The sequence below is a fragment of the Quercus lobata genome, chromosome 5 (genome assembly GCF_001633185.2).
Source record: "Quercus lobata isolate SW786 chromosome 5, ValleyOak3.0 Primary Assembly, whole genome shotgun sequence".
NCBI lineage: Eukaryota > Viridiplantae > Streptophyta > Magnoliopsida > Fagales > Fagaceae > Quercus > Quercus lobata.
The window spans coordinates 15027694-15039714 of record NC_044908.1 but is presented as its reverse complement, the minus strand read 5'-3'; the positions used below and the strand labels follow the sequence as shown (position 1 = coordinate 15039714).

Below are 12021 nucleotides of genomic sequence, written 5' to 3'. Positions count from 1 at the left end.
TTTGGGGGGCCATGGCCCCCATCCTTCAACATAACTCCGCCCCTGTTTCTAATACTATCTTATTATTTTCAAAATGAAATGTACTGATAGTTTTTTTAGTTGCTTTAACAAAACAAATTACTTTGCTAGTTCCAAAATATTGTTGTATTAATTAGGTTCACATTAAGAATTTAAAAGGTCCCCAAGATTGAGTCAAGAGCCCCTCATATATGCCAAAAGTAAGTAAATCACGTGTAGAAATGCTTGGATTACGTGCATAGGTTTAGAACACTTCTTGAACTATTTCTCCATTTTCAAGTGACATTGATTCTGTAAGACTACCTCTACTATAAACCAATCACCTAACATGTTAAGTTATATTGTTTGGATGTCTATTTGAACTAGTCAGCTTGACTTGGGTATGACAACAGCCTTAGGGTGCAACCGGTACGTGGCTAATAACTCCATGCATGGCAATGCCGTGGAACCTTAACGCCAATGGTTGGATTTTCTTCAACCTCCCGAGCCATAGCCTCAGGGAGTTTACCTAAACTTTTTAGGCTTCTAAGCCACATGCTAGTATTGAATTCTAGTACATGTTTTGACTATCAAATCTAATAGCCTTAATTAATAGTTAATCCATGCTTGAATCTATCTCTTTATGTGGAGTCGGACATGGATTTCATTCCATTCATTTGTGTAACCTGTTTTCCTGTTTTACAAGGGAGTATGGCAATCCCTTTAAAGCTTCCTTCGGGTAATGAAGTAATGTACTAATGCTTACTCTAATTAAGGGAAGTACTTGGACACTATTTACACTTTATAATCATCGGTATCCTTACAGACATCTATTTATAATTAATCCTTGAAATATCTATATCTTTATGAATTCTTTGATGCATCTATAGGACATCCAGTGATATAGGGTATCATGATTGCTACACATGATAATTATATTTACTTCAAACTATATTACTGAATAACACTTTGCATGTCTCTTGTTTGATTGAAGAGTAATTTCTCCCATTGCACATCTTTAGGACTCTGTAAATTTCACTCCATGGTTGTGTTGGGGTTTATGTCCTAAAATCCAATTTATTGGTATGTCATAAATAATTAAATTGTTTAGTTATAGGAGACTATCTATAAATGAACTAATGAGAGACATTATCTTAGTCCATGAGATGCATAGTATGTGATTTAGTCATAAAAGATATAAATCACAAGTTCTTTGTAAACTCAGAATTTTAGTTCATAGTCGGTGATGAAATTGGGTATTTCATCTGCAAAGACTATAACACATCAACTAAGATGATTTGTTTGATCATGGAAGTGGAGACTTCTAGTTGATATGTTTTTAGAGTTAAGACATATTGAACTAGACTACTGTGAGATTTATTATTCTCCTAACGACTGTCAAATGAATAATAAATCTCACGACTTCTATTTACATCAACTTTAAATTCTGAGAGAATAATAGACCTGATCATAAGGTGTAGATTGCTTTGATATATCAAGAGTGAGATATAAAATATTCATTTGAGATAAGTTTAATGGGTTTGGTTATTCAAAGTATTGGACTCAACCACTTTAGTAAGGAGTTACTAAACTATATATTTATGACATTGGATTTCATAAATATATGATAAATAACTTAAAGGATTAAACCGGGTACTCAAAAATTAAGATGTAGTAATCTTAAAAGTAGCAGTCAACATTCATGACTTTGTATTACTACAAATATTTTAATAAAGGGGTTGCATGTATAATAAAGTTTTGGGATATAATTTATTAATAAGGCCTATAGTGCAATTATATTCATATAGTGATATTGAATATAATTAATAGTAACTTTGGACTTGTCAAGAGTTGACAGAAAAGCCCAAGTGCCATTGGAGCTAGAGTCTTATCTGTTCCCTTTTGGTCTCACTCCAAGCCACATACTATAGTCCAATTGCAATGGCCCAAAAGACTAGCTCAATTAGATAATCAATTTTATATAAATAAATAAATATATATATATATATATATATATATATATATAAGGAGAGAAACATACAGAATTTCATTAAGATTTTCATAAGAGAATTCTAATAAGAGTTTTCATAAAGAATAAAATGGTTTGTATGTGAGTGTTGGATACTCTCTTATTCTCTCTTGGAAATTGATTGAGAGACCACACTTCTTGGGCATTAAGTGGAATTAGAGTGAAAATTAAAAGTATTCTCAAGTACTTTTAATCTTTTATTTTTAATTTCACCGCACCAAGGTACTTTTTCTTGTTCTTAAATTCTGAAACTTACATAGTACATGTTATCAATTGCTAATGAAGTAGATCCGATAATTTTCCGTTGCATATGTTTTGTATGCGATATAAACATGTATTTTTCCAACAGGTTGTACTATTTGTTGGTATTTGTTCATCACTTATGAGAAAAAAAAAATTTATCTTATGAAATTTATATGAATTGAAAGAACTTCAGAACTATTTCTCTATCCAACTCTAGGCATCCGCATGAGGAATTTTTCATCATCTCATAAGAAAAAATAATTTCTTTTGAATGAATTAATTCTAGGCAATTCCTAGAGTGTTAGTTAAGTGCGACCCTAATATCGTTCATTGATACCTAGATTTATCATTAACCATATGTGCGATATATCGTTTACTTACATTTCTTTGCAATAATATTTTATCATTGTCAAGCTAGTGATAGGGCCGATGTTTTACAAGAAAATTTATAAAAAATTTATGATTTTCTTAGCGAATTCTATTTCTTAGCTGTTATGCATGTATATGACCTTAAGATACCTTCACTAAGTAATACAAGAATTCTGAGATTGGACGTAATTTACTTTGAATGATCATCAACCTTAGTGTATACTCATACATGCATACATACATACATACATATATATATATATATATATTAAGACTTGCATACAATACTTATTTTGTTATATAATATATATTTATGTTTACTCACAATATTGTTGAATACTTTAAAACTTGATTTACTTACTTCATATTATTAAAAAAAAAATTATAACACTATAAGAAAATAACATATTATAATATTTACTGTTAAAAATTTATTTTATTTTGTGCCAGATGAAGATGTGATATATATATATATATATATATATTTGTGAAAAACGTATGAAGATGTGATCCAAATATTCAAGCCAGCAGTTTACATTAGATTTGTAGTAACAAAAGAAAATTAATATGATTTAGCCTTGGAAAACGTAATTACAATGTCTTTTAATAAGAGAGAGAGAGAGAGAGAGAGAGAGAGAGAGAGAAACGTAATTATGGTTCCTAAATCCTAATAGAAGTTTTGATATGTCAAATAAATGCTTAATGAGAGAAATCTAAAGCAAACCCAACAAATCTTTAATCCCAACAAAATTTATATATGATTTTTAAATTTATTTTGATTATATTAGCTGATTTATATATTTTATATAAAATATACAATTTCTTTTTATGACATGTAACCTTACTGAGGTAGGGCACTTTGTACCTACCCTTGAAGAGTAAACCACATATTCATATTTTGAATTATTCAAAAAATGTTAATAAATTTTTTGTGCATACCAAACACTAGAAAAAATATTTCAGTTTATTTTCAAGTCCACTATTAAACATAGAAAAATGAACTAGTTTTCTGGAAAATAATCTTTAAAAAATAACTCATTTTTAGAAAACTTTAACCTCCAAACAAGCAAAGCATTAATAATTCCTTTTACCATTTGAATCTAGGATCATCTAAATTACAAGGTGAAGTGCCATTAGTTAAAGAGTCATTAATATTATAATGTCAGTAAATACAATGTCTCCATTAGAAATTCTTTAAATGTTCAACCCAATTGCTCCTTAGATTTTAGAAACAAATAACACGTCAGCGAACAAGTGAACCTCAACCATCAAGTCCAAAGCTTAATCCATTTAGAAACCCACAAACACCACCCAAGACTAAAGCTTGCATGCAATTTAGCCTAAATCTTTCTTTGAAGCCCAGCTAAAAAAATTAACACTAACACTATGTTTGCTTGGAGGAATTTTAGGGAGGATACAAAATTGAGGAGAGAAAAGTGGAGAGAACTTTTTTAGTGAGTGTTTGGTTGAAAGGCGGGAGGAAACAATGTGGTAGGACCCGGGTTTTTTCTCCCCAAGCCCACCAAAATGTTTTCTCCTACACATGGGTTTCGTCTGGTTGCTTCTTCTTCTTCTTCTTCTTCTCCTTCTTTTTGTTTCGTCCAATTGCATTTCCGTTTTTTTGTTTTTTTTTTCCTTTATTTTTTTTCTACTTATTTGTATTTTTTTTCCTGTCTTTTCTTGTACTTCTCAGTAGTGTTTTTTTTTTTTTTTGGATCATCTTTCTTTGGCTTGTGCTATTTAACAAAAAAAATTGAAGTATCCATACACAATTGTTTTAATAAAAAAATGTGTTACATTTTTGTCTTATTTAACGGGGACATAATTGTAAATTTATACCAACTTCATTTTCTAACCTATAATTTTTTTTTTCAATCAAACAAATAAGTTTTCTATCTTTCCACTTTTCCATCCTCCTAATTAAACACAAATGGGAGAAAACTAAATTTTTTCTATCCTCCCACTTTTCTATCCCCGCCCTATTTTCTATCCTCTCACTTTTCCACTCCCCTAACCAAATGGGCCCTAAAGAAAGCGAGGCTTCAAAGCCAAAGTCATTGTCATTGCCCAAAAAGTCCAATACTAAATAGAAAAGTCCTAAAAAAAAGCTCAAGTAAAATGTCTTAGCTACCCAATAACCATCCCAATCCCAAATTACCCACTAGTCAGCCAAAACCCATAACAGATATTAGTGTGAGCTAAACAAGAAAAGAAACCATTTCAAGCCTATTTATAAAGAGAAGTACTACGTTCACAACAATTTCATAACATTTTAACAACAAATTACATGTGGTAAGTTGTTATTGGTTCAAATTTGAATTCATAATTTAAATTACTTTTTTGCCCACCCATAACAACCTATTACTTATGATTTGTTGTGAAAATATTGTGAACATAACATTTCTCATTTATAAAAACCACATTTTCTTAAGTGCTCTTTTGAGTTTGAGCATATTCCTTGCAAATGACCAGTATTTTTTTTTTCTTTTTTATAATCGGATAGTCAAGAGTGGGAGAATTTAAACCTTAGATATCTCTGATACAAATACAAGTATTTATTAATTAATTTTTTAAAATACATTTTTTTAAAATCCTCATTTTTGTAAATAAAAATTTTCAAATAACCTCATTTTCAAAAAATAAAATAAAATTGAATAAGTTGTACGAAATAACTTTAGAGATCGTATTAAGATATTTGATTATAATTGAAATCTCGAAAAAATATAAAAGTAAATTCGTATAAAAAGTATTATTTTCCTTATTCTTTCCACCCAATATCAAACATAGCTTTAACATAACATAATCTTTTTCTTTCATTTTTTGTTGTTGTCCATTAGAGGTCAATGACAAGATTAATTGTACGCATTGATAACTTTCTCTCCTTATCTAAAGACCAAATTATAAACTAGATTCATCAATAATCTTGAATATTTTCTAGTATTTTCAACGAAATCATTTAGAATTTTTTTCTTCCCAACTATTGAATTATATATATATATATATATATAAAGTATGAACAAGACTATATTATGTTTTATATTTACTTTATCAATTGTGAGTTAGCTGACATTCATAATGAAGAGGAAATTACATCTTTATGTTATCTTTTGGCTATCCAACTAATGCTATCAAAAAATTCAATAATCTGTATAGAGTAAAATAAAAAAATAAAAAAACCATGACCTAGATAATTAGTAATACGGTACACGTAAAGTATGATATTCGGTATCTTTAAGAAAAGTTTGTTTAAAAAATTCGGCACAAAAAAAAAAGAAACAAGAAAAAAATGATATAGAACATTTGTTTTTAAAAACTTCGCAATCAAATATACGGTAACATTATATACTATTTTGAAAGTAAATACAGTAATGTTTGTATTAAATAGGAAATATTCTTAGATTTTAATTTTAAATAATCATATGATTATATCAACAAAGATATTCAATAGAATAATTCTTACTAAAACTATTTAGTGTATTTATAATGGAAAATTCAATAGATTAAAATATATTCAGAATTCTTTTATGAAATTTTTTACTAGAGGAAGTATAAAAACTATAACATAAATATTATATATCAAAAAGATATTCAATTGAATAATCGATTCTATGGGAAATATTCATATAAAATAGAGTTATAATAATAAATAAATAAGAAGAATGTACATTAAACAATGAGTTTTGTGTCTTTGAAAAGTGTGACCTATCATTTGATTTTAATTTTCAAAGAATAATGAGTAGGGAAAGAATGGCAGAAGATGAATTTTGAGTCTCTATGTTTGCTTGGACTCTTATAATATTTATCCCTTGCTAGCTGAACGATACGCATTACTAATAAAACATGTATGTACTTTTGGTTTGAGACAAACGTGTCCATTTTTGTGTAATTGGAAAGGAAATGTGGAACAAGAATTTTATTGAATTTTACAAACGTACGTGTACAATACGCGTAACTTATGCGTACTTACTAACTAGACCATTTATATGAATATTATTAAATTATCTAAGAAATATCTAATATTTCAAAGCAATCAAAAATGAAAACTCCCTCTCATTTCTGATTGCAATGATTCTTTTCCTATTAATCTCACTTGTTCACAATTCTTTACACTTTTTCCCATATCACAAATCCTTACACTCCATATAATTGCAATGATTCTTTTGTTGACTAATCCCTATCCTTTTATGTGTGGCTTCTCCAACCCTAATGTCCTAAATCACAATCCTATTTTATAAGACCACACCTTTAAATACACCCACTCACAAAACTTTAAAGCTTGCTCAAGTTAGGATTAAAGTTTGTTTTAGATAATGGGGAGAGGGGGGAGGGAGTAAGATTTGAAGCATAAATATGGGACACTCATTTGAACACCATAGTGAGTTGGTACCTCCCCGAATACTAGCTAGGGGGAGGGTGTGGGTTCAAGCGGCAAGAATGACATATTTAGAATGTAGTGTTTTTAATCACCTTTTTTTTTTTTTTCCTTTTTTTTAAATCTTGCTTGAGCGAGAAATTAAACCAGCTTGTGCTCGCCCATCAGATTTCATTTGTTGAACTTAAAGAGTGTCGAGAAAACACAGCTAGAAACGAAAAAAAAAAAAAGTTTAGAGAATAGTGCAGTTTACAGTAGAGCTTCATTGCCGTAGAGCCAAGCAGAAAATATCAGAGAGGAGCTTTTATTGTTTTGTAAAGCTTGAGTTCTTTTGGGGGACTGGAGAAGCAAGGTGTGGCTTTGTGAGTAAGCACTCCAGCCATTTATTTTTGGGCAAGCATATTGAGATTGAATGATAGAGTTTCATTAGTACCCCCATGTCATTGCCAAGATCATTAAAAAAAACTCATGCTAAGTGCTTGATAAAATGCCCCTTTTATTATCGCACTCCACATAGCATTTTTCCAATGAGATTCAAGAAGTTCTAGCTTTTGCAAGGAAGGAATTCGCAAAGGAAATCACTATTGAAAGATTGCAAAGGTAATGGACTAATGTGGTAGGAAGGCAAGCAGTGTCATTTTATTCTATTTGAAGTCATACTCTCTATTACTTCCTTAATCGACTTACTCTTTTGCATCTGTGCATTTAAAAATTCCTCAATCAAAGCATTAAAGATAGTGACAGAAAGTGGAAAGTGGAAAACCAAAGCGAAATTCTCCAATGAAAAAACCACAATGGGACACAGATAATCCCATTAGAAAATCCACTAAGTCTGAAACAATTACGATAATCATCAACTTACAAAACTTCTAGCATTCCAAAGGATAGTTTGTGATCTACATATGTGTATATATATAATGGACCAAATTAGGAATTGGCATATTGGAAGAAAATTGACTAATTATGTGATTAAACTCATCTTGCTTGAATCATGAATTAAGCTCACTGGTGTTAGGGAATAGGAGGAACATGTACAACTTATAGCATAATGACATTATTACACTAGAACAAGCCACTTCATGCTAGTGTTGTACGTGTCATGATGCTAATTTATACCTTTAGGTGTTAACTGATTGACCATTAGCCACCATCAAGCCATACAGATAGAGTGTAGGTTCAATACCCGAGTTCTAATATAAGTAATACCCTTTCCATTGTGTAGAATAGTGGAGCTGCTTTTCCTCCTCTCTCTCTCTCTCTCTCTTTTTTTTTTTTTTCTTCCTTCGAATGTGTTTTTCAATGTTGATCAGAAGTGTCAAATCATTTTACCTTCCTTTGTATAGTTCATAGGCATAATGAACCTTTAATGGACAAGAAGAAAAATATTTATGTAAAAGAGTATGTTGGTAATAAGGTGAAACACACTTCAGTACTCGCACACTTGTAAACAATAATGATGGTACCCAAATGGTAAAATATGGCATTGCATCTTTTCCCATAGCCCATAGGCAAATCCGCTTAGAAAATACAAGACGGCCCAGGATTCTACATGCTAAATTTTGTGATGGCACCTTAGGATAACATGTATTACATGTAATCACCTTAGTGTGTTATAAAGTCACATAAAAATCTCTCATTTTCATGCTAAATGTGTGCTTTATTAATCATTATCTACATTATTATTGATATTTGTTGAAATCCTAGTAGGAGTTCCTCCTACAGCTGGACCAGTATTCAGCTACAAGCTTAGCAAAGGAGGATTTAGTCTCAAGAAGCTTCGAAGGCTTATCATATTCTATAAGTTTCCCTGCAAGACCAAACCAACTCAGATTAGCATAAGCTGCCTCAAGATCAATACAACTTTGTGAACCAGTTTGGATGGAGACTCTTGGGCATTTTGGACTCAAAACTAGCTTTCACATATATCCCAAGGTACTTACAATTGATCTTATTGTAATTTCTTTTTCATTCAGTATATTTCCACTTATGATAAGCTTATTTTTCAATTTATTGACTTATCTACAGTTCTTTAAAACCTCACTCTTTCTAGATACAACTTAATTCACCTATCTTATTCTTTAAGTAAAACAAACCATTGAAAATTTGTGTGATCCGTTACTGTATCACACAAAAACCCATAAATTGCCAAGGAAGCCCTTAAGCTAAGCAATTCTTTTAGCATTTTATAAGATAGTTCTCAGATACAATTGCCATCATGTTTATAAATAATTTAAAATTATACTTCCCCTTGCATTTATTTAACCATTTTAACTGTTTCTCAAGAATCTTGTTTATATACATATTTATCTACATGGCTAAAAGAAAAAGGAAAGGGGAAAAAATTGAATTGGATTCCATCTGTATGTATAAAAAGAAAGTTGGAAAGTAAAAGAACATACCATAAGAGAGCACCATGACCATATCACTATCAATAACAGTAGGAACTCTATGAGCTACTGTTATCACCGTGAATTCTGAGAATTCCTGCCTGATAATTCTTTGTAGAATGGCATCTGTTGCAGAATCAATGGAAGCAGTAGCTTCATCAAGAACTAGAATTTTATTCCTTTTAAGAAGGACTCTACCAAGGCAGAAGAGTTGGCATTGCCCGGCACTCCAATTTTCTCCTTCATCACTCACTGTTGAATATACCAGAGTTAATGAATATTATTATCCATATTGCTTTAAAATCACTTGAGAGAAACTGGCATGTTTAATTCTCATAGTTAGTTATAAAAAGAATCATAAACTGACCTGAAGAGTCTAGCAGATTGGGTAGGCTATTGATTGTTGCCTTAAGCTGACACTTCTCAAGAGCCTATAAATGAAAATGTTAGTTGGGTTGCTCCAAACTTGCAAAGAAAGGAAGACAAAACAATACAGAAGAATTTGTTCAAGATGAGAATCAGTAGGCTTACCTTCCATATTTCATCATCAGTGTAAAGACCTAGAGGATCCAAGTTTGTTCGCACACTACCCTTGAAAAGAGTTGGCTCTTGAGGGATGATGCTGAGTTTCATCCTTAAATCCTTCAAACCAATGGAGCATATGTCAAGCCCATCTACAAGAATTTTACCACTTGCAGGCTCTACCAAACGAAATAAAGCACTAATTAGTGTAGTTTTTCCACTTCCTGTTCTTCCCACAACTCCTACTTTAGTCCCTTCTTCAAAAGCGCAAGTGATTTCCTTGAGAACTAATGGAGCATTTGGACGATATCTTATCTGAAAACCGACCAAAAGAATGAATAGTTGCAGTCAATTTCATCAGTTACAAGTCAAAATGATGGAGGTAGCCGTGTGAAGAACATTAAGAAACTTATGTCTGACATGCTTCCTTACCTTCAAAGCTTGCAACTCTATCCTACCCATTGAAGGCCATGAAGATGGTGGCCTGTTGTCCTCCACAATAGCAGGAGGCTCTGATGGTATGTGCATGAATTGTTTGATCCGTTCAACTGAGATGAGGTAGTTTGATAAGTAGCAATACCATCGAGTAAAAAAAATTTGGGTGCCTGTTGGTGATAGAGCATAAGAAAGAGAGAGTCCCACAAGTCCTGCAAACCACCCAAGAAAGGAGGAACTATTGAGTAATATTTTTTAAAGGTCTGAAAATTCCTAGCTACAGAAATGGACAGTTCTAATGAAGTTATGAACCTGGAGCTATAAAACTCTTGGGAAGCAACACAAGAAGAAAAGCTGCAGTGAAGAGGGTCAAATTCTGAAGTACTTCAATCCTTAAAACTAACCACTCCATGGCTGCATTTGAATAGAAGAAAAGCCGAGCATCAGTATCAATGAGCTTTAGATAGTCCTCAAAAAACTTGTCCACCATGTTAAAAGCTCTAATTGTGACCACTCCAAGTGAAGTCTCAGCTGCATAATTCATAACCGGTGCTTTTGTAGTTCCATTTATCCTTATTAGTTCCCTCGCAGAGGGTTGATAATACCCCTTTGATCAAAAGCAAAAGAGAGAGCTTTGTCATTCTGTTATTGATGAAATAGATTAAAGAAATCAAGACTAAACATGAATCATTAGATCTACCTGAACATATTTTGCAGCTACCATAGCAAGAATGGCTACAATAAGAACTTCCCATGTGACAGAAGCCATAATCCCTATTGTAGTCAGAAGTTCAATAGTTGCTGCCACTACAAATATAGAGGAGAAAGGTATGTCGAAATCCAAAATACTCAAATCTGATGAAGCCTGCACGAGAAACAAAAAGATGAAAGTGCAAAATGAGAAGTGGCTTTGAATATAAAATACCCTTTCAAGGATACAAAATACAGTATAGTTTTTTTTTTTTTTTTAGTTTTTATTTATTTATTTATTTATGGTCGAGAAATAAATAATCTTACTCAGGTCAAAATCCGCCCAGCAGGGGTTGAGTCGAAGAATAACATGGGAGCTTTAAAGACAGCATTGGTAAATCCAGTAAAAAAGGCTTTGGGAGCTTTTAATCCAAGATGGGCTGCAAAGAAAGACCTTAGGTATACAAAGACAGCGCTGAGTGTTGAAATTGCAGTGTAGACTCCAATCAAAATGCCGCTAGTGATTTTAGGAATTTGAATCCCCAGAGCTAGCCAGTAAGTTGCAGCAGCCTGAAGAGCAACAAAACCAGACTGAGTTACTATGCCTAAGAAAAGAAGAGGCAATCCTTTTGAGACAATGATATAATCCCAGAATGGCTTCCATCCAACATCATTAATCTCTGTTTCTTCTTCTTCTGTTAGCTGTACTCCTGGTAGACCATTCACAGCAATCTCCCCCTCACTGTTTTCCTTAGTGAAGCTAGACCCTTGAGACATCTCTAGCTGAACCGTATCTAACTTCTGAGTTTCTTCTTGAGTTTCATCAGTTGAAGGACCCAGTCCTGTTATTACATCTCTATGAGCATTCACAAGCTGTTCAAATGCTGTCCCAGCTGTCAAGAGCTCCTCATAGCTTCCTGATTGAGTAATTTGTCCATCCTTCATAACCTATAAAGTTAAGAAACAGAATAATTTGA

At 32.0% G+C, this 12021-nt stretch overlaps 1 pseudogene; it reads right to left on the bottom strand.

Moving 5' to 3' along the window:
- Positions 1-8470: 8470 nt before the first annotated feature.
- The window catches only part of LOC115991488, a 40151-nt pseudogene continuing 36600 nt past the window's right edge, over positions 8471-12021 (bottom strand).